The sequence below is a fragment of the Protomyctophum parallelum genome, assembly GCF_964188405.1.
Source record: "Protomyctophum parallelum genome assembly, chromosome: 22".
NCBI classification, from domain to species: Eukaryota; Metazoa; Chordata; class Actinopteri; order Myctophiformes; family Myctophidae; genus Protomyctophum; species Protomyctophum parallelum.
The window spans coordinates 25181726-25187725 of record NC_139714.1 but is presented as its reverse complement, the minus strand read 5'-3'; the positions used below and the strand labels follow the sequence as shown (position 1 = coordinate 25187725).

At 43.0% G+C, this 6000-nt stretch overlaps 1 protein-coding gene across 1 annotated transcript in view; it reads left to right on the top strand.

Moving 5' to 3' along the window:
- Positions 1 to 955: 955 nt before the first annotated feature.
- The window catches only part of chrm2a (cholinergic receptor, muscarinic 2a), an 84918-nt gene continuing 79873 nt past the window's right edge, over positions 956 to 6000 (top strand). Inside the window, exon 1 of the mRNA XM_083794526.1 lies at positions 956 to 1091. The gene's annotated coding sequence lies outside the window, so the exon portion shown is untranslated. The remainder of the gene's footprint in view (positions 1092 to 6000) is intronic.

Below are 6000 nucleotides of genomic sequence, written 5' to 3'. Positions count from 1 at the left end.
GAGGAGACACAGAATATAAACAAAGCTCTGGAGCGGTTATCTTCTAAACCAAGCTGCAGCCCGTCGGGGAATGAGTTGACTGCATGCTCGGTCAATTCAAGAAGAGAGAGCATCGGGTTTGCTTCAGCTAGGTTTTGTTCTTCTTGTGCATATCTTAACGAAGTGGTGAAATAATCGGCGGCAATAAACAATTTAATCTCTAATCAGAAAACACCACCGCAGTCTTTGCTGCCACGCACGAAGATGGACTGACATTTATAATCTTGGTGCGTTTTGAAAACGAGTAATTGTTTTGCCATGGCTTTTGGGGCACTTTCTCTCCCATCTGGCGCTCATCAGGCGCGTCGCGCTGCGCTCTCCACGGTTCTGAAACGAGCCAATGGAATCGAAGCTCTGCAAAATTGAGACTTGAATAGTGGTCTAATTGATTTCATTATGCACCCCCCCCCCCCCCCCCCATCTTTATTTGTATTCACATTTTACAAGAAATTTCTTGAACACAAACAATAGTGGATGCGCAAACTTGAGAAAACTCTACAACAAGTGCTTCAGATACAGATCACGGGTACAGAAAGCATCGCCTTCACACACACACACACACACACACACACACACACGACACACAGACCCTGTGGTATAGCCTATAAGCTATATATAAATATATGCACCTTGCCTTGTGTGCCTTAAATTAATATAACCTACAAATTAATTTTAATATTAATATCCATTTTAGCGCTCTCTCCCGCCTTTTAATTTGTTCTGTCCCCCTATACCCCCCCCCCCCCTCTCCCTCTCTCGCGCGCGCGCGCACACACATACGCACACACACACACACACACACACACACACACACACACACACACACACACACACACACACACACACACACACACACACACTCCCGCCCCATTCTCTTTTCAGTCGAGGAGCTTGCTCGCCTCTCCAACCACCAATGCCTGAGTCCATCAGCATGTCCTCAGACGTGCAGCTGTGTGATGAAGCGGACCGACTGACGGGAAAGGAAGAAGGAGACGACGCTGGAACGAAACCTGATGCCGCCAGAAAAGACCATGGCAGCTTGAAGCACGCAGGTAAACGGAATATATCAACAACTGTTGCGTAAAGTGCATGTTGTTTTTCTCCTATGGTGCCATTTTTTTTTCCTTTTGAACTCGCTGCACCTTTTGCGGAGATGTTCCGTTGCGTAAAAAATCCCAATGTGCATAACTGAAGTAGGAAAGGTGTGTTGTTATCAACACGTTTCAGCCAGTTAAAAAAATAGGAAAAAACCTTTATCCGATATATGAAAACTTAACTTTACGCGGAAGACGGTTCAACTTTAGCATTTTTAAAATCCCCAGCCAACGTTTGGCTGTGACACTCACTGCTTTATTGAAATAAAGCAATATAAATAGCCTGCAATAAATATCTGTCTTGGTTTAGACAACGAGAAAGACAAATGTTGCGTTCCAGCTGTTGTGCCATAATGCCATGGCGCAGGCTATTATTCTATGGAATGAGCGCGCCGCAGACCGTATAACTTTGTATTATTGTATTAATTCAGGGACCCCTGAAGGTTATAAAGCTGTTTGAAATGTTGTCTGCCGAATTTCTCACAGATAAAACCAACGGTCGTACAAATAGTACAGACTACACCGCGGCTATACGCCAGGAGAAGTTTTATATTCAACAGCAAACGCGCGTCGCAGACGTTGTCTTAATCACAATAGTCCAGTCAATTATTTCTGCGAAGAAAACCTATTATTAGGAAATTATTTTCCATAACACGACTTAAGTGTAGGCTATAGTTTGTCAAGGGATGTTGTTTGTTAACAACTGAAGCTATATACCAGCACGATTTGGATCGGTGTGGAACAGTGTTTATCCATAACGTGAGGAGGACGCAAAATGCCTGCAGGTTTCATTTCCCTCTATTCCTACTTGTTATAGGTAAACTGCAGGCAAAACACTCTACTAGGCTACTACATGTATTTCACGTGAATCGTTTGTTTCCATCGCGAGAACATGTTCCATTCCGCTGAATGTCTCACCGTGGAGAATGCCTTGAGGAAGATGTTACCTCAGAATGTGACAATTATAACGAGACAGGCACGCAACAGCACACTATCTCGATGTTCCATGTGATACCCGTTAACACGTCTCATCTGTAATCTGTTAAACGTTATACTCAGTGTGATCTATTCTGATCGTAACTACGTGTCTGGCTGTGCGCGCCTTTACGCACGGAGGGTCTGCTGTGCGCGCGGTGGGTGCATGGTTCCCCCGCGCAGAACCTCCCCAACAATGTCACCGCTGCAGAGGAGGTGTTGTTGACTAAAAGAAGGAACCTCTCTTGTGGTCCATGCGCATATCGCGTATTTCAATGGGCCTTAAACAATTATAGCCTATACACTTAATTTCACGTGTTCTCACAATGTGGACCAGTTGGCCAAATTGAAGTTGTCAATCAAGAAGAGTGGTTGAATGAGCCGATGAGAAAAAAAAGGAGAAAATAGACTGTTTTCCCCGGGGCAGGCTGGGCTGAAACGCCATATAGCACATAAGTGAAAATAATAATGAAGACACATGAGAACAGCTTATTGGGCATAATAACACGTTATAGGTATTCACTTTGCTTAATTGGCTTCTGTGTGAGTGCTCTGGTTTGACCTTGATTAAGACTCGGCTGACATTAAGTTGTTATACGTTACTGTTTATTCTTGGGGGTATAGAGGTTGATGCTGCTACCCTGCTAGTAGTTTTGTCACAGTGTCATCATGCATTCTTCTTTCACATGCAAATGTCTCGGAAATGTCATTTACAGTGGTTTCTTAGCAAGAAAGGACTGACCTTGCTTGGGTATTGCTTATGGAATGCCTTCAGTTATATGCTAAAACCATTCAAGTCCAATACGCAAGTCCACAGGAGTTAATTATATGGTTTCATTTTCTTCCACATTGTGGACTTCTCTAGTGATTAATTTGTCATTTGATGGGTTTTTCATTTCGTGCAATCCCACCGAGCTCTTCCCCGACTATTGATAATAACATTACAGATGCAGATGTAACAGAGATTACATTAGAGATGCAGATATTGCAGAGTGTCACTTGCAGAGCTGCTGATGGATTTGACCATGGCGGCGTGCATCGATTGAAAAATGTTCTCTGCATGCGCAACTATATAGCTATTATGTATACATATTGGCATGTGGGTTAATGCAGATCAGAGTAGAACGAAAAGTGTGTGTGTGTGTGTGTGTGTGTGTGTGTGTGTGTGTGTGTGTGTGTGTGTGTTTCTATTACTATACTTGTGTGGGCCAAAAGTGCCCACAAGTATAGTAGAACTTGCAAAATAAGCAATAAAAAGCTGATTCTGTCTTGAGAGATTAGGGTAGGAGTTATTATTATTGAGGCTTTAAGCCCTATATAAAATGGAATTTATTACATTTCCATAGTAAAATGTCCTCACAAGTACAGTAATACCAGTGTGTGTGTGTGTGTGTGTGTGTGTGTGTGTGTGTGTGTGTGTGTGTGTGTGTGTGTGTGTGTGTGTGTGTGTGTGTGTGCGCGCGCGTGTGTACGTATGTGCGTGCGTGCATGTTTAAAGAATGTACGTTAATCGTTGAAAGAATGAGATCATGAGCATGTGATTATGTTTATGTAGGCTAGTGGTGGTGATATGTGTGGGCATCAATTAACTAGGCAACATGGAAATAGCATCCAATTCCCAGTCCTTCTGAATTAAGTGCTGATCTTGTCTCGGTGCATCTATGGTCCGTAATGGCTCCTGTGATGCGTACCACACACACAAGCAGGTGGTCCACATTATGGCCGTTGTATGTATCACTCACCTCAAATAAATTGACGGCTATTGCCAAGTACTTGTAAACCGTAATGTGCATGCATTGATGTTATGACGCTCATCACTCCTAAAGTGAGAATGCACACACTGTTTTATGAGAGAGAGAGAGAGAGAGGGAGAGAGGGAGAGAGAGGGAAGGAGGGGGAGAGAGAGAGAGAAAGAGGGAGAGAGGGAGAGGGTAGCGAGAGAGGGGGGAGGGAGGGGGGAGACAGAGAGAGAGAGAAAGAGAGACAGAGACAGAGGGTGCCGGTGACAGACAACCAGACTTATATTATGTCAACAGTCCTATCTTCCCCAAATCTGTGTTTGTGTTAGAAGTGCAACCAAGTTAGAGAGAGTTTTAGGACATTCCATTGACACAAACCTCTCATTCATGCAGCACGGCACAGTTCACATTAAGGAAGTGATAGAATGCACATGCATGTTGCAGATATAGGAATGTCTAATTATCATGCTTTTCAACCGCAGCACGCACGCACGCTCCCACCGCCGTTTGCACTGAGCTGCTCCTCATTTTCATTTTCCATCCTTTTATACACACTTATGTCTTATTTGTTTTATTCTCATGGTGATTCAACGTTGTTTTGTCTTCATATGTATACGCTGGAGGCAGCGGTGGTGGAGGAAGGTGGTTTAATTGAGCACAAACGCAGTGGTGGAAAGTACATTTACTTAAGTACTGTACTTAAGTACAATTTTCGGGTATTTGTACTTTACTTGAGTATTTCCAATTTCCAGTACTTTTACTTTACTTTATTTGAAAACTTGAGTTACTAGTTACTTTGTAGACTTTTATTATTATGACAAAACGTACATTAACCACTTCAGCCGGCCATTTGAAAACAAGCCGATCTATACGGATATTTTCAAAATATTGGTATTTGAAAATGAACATTTGAAATGGGACATTCTGCATAGTGAGTGCTTTCTACTTTTGGGAAGGTTTCCTTCCTCAAACAGCGCACACGCATGCACACGCACAGTGCTTTTGGCAATAATCTGTGCAAATGACTGAAATGATAAAGGTCTGTTGACAGTGCAGGCCAGGCTTGTGTAGACATATTAAGCCAGTCTAAGTACTCCACACCACATCACATCACATGAAATATATTTGCTCAGGCAATATCGTTCGTTATTGACTGCCACCGCCCGTTGATTTCTAGTTGCTGACATATGGTGCACCAAAATCAGGCTGTCAAGCCCTGCCTGAGAATGAGTGTACTCTCCACAGGACAATTGCTTACGGCACCCAGTAGATGGCCTATATGTACAGATTCTGATGCAGTGCTTACAATATGAAGAGTCACTAAACCGCCACACTGAATGGCATTGATTGGAACAGATTGGGGGGAGAGGATGGCTCCTCGTTAAAGATCATTATCTAGCCCATTCTGACCTGAGATCAGATTCATACGAGTTTTCCACTGGACACACACTGGTCTGATTAACCCATTCTGACCTGAGATCAGATTCTAAAAAATGTCAGTCGTTCTTCGATTTTTCAAAAAATAGCAGACCTACAAGCTCGTATCGCGCCACTCGGTGGCGCGATATGAGCTTGTAGATCTGCTATTTTTCAATAGCTAAAGCATAGCATGATGCCAACACCAAAATGGGTGCCCGGTCAGAATGGGCTAGCAGGGAGAGAGAGAGAGAGAGAGAGAGAGACACAGACAGAGAGACAGACAGAGAAACAAACCAATGTAATTGCATTTGTAACAAAGACTCTGAATCAATGGTCTAAGCAGTGCTCACAGAGGCTGGTTCAACCGCATTGCATCTGCATATTTCATCAGCATGCAAATGGGTGGCGGGCACACTGTAATTGGTCATAAAATACAATGCTGTAAAGCTGCTTCAACTAGTCCACATAGTCGTATGAAATATCAGCCTATATATAAACGTACAGTTTAGGGAAGAGTGTCCGTGCACAGCAACATCCGGAGAGTGGACTTTCCAATTTTACATTCTCAAAACATCCTGAGAGTGGACTATACTGGACTTTCCAATTTTACATTATCAGAGTTAAATTATGCATAGGCTTGTGCAAGTAAATACCACTGTAGACCGTAGAGGTATAGGACAAGTGAAAGTGTGTACCAATATAACTTCAAGGAAGTTAGGAAATGAATAATTGGT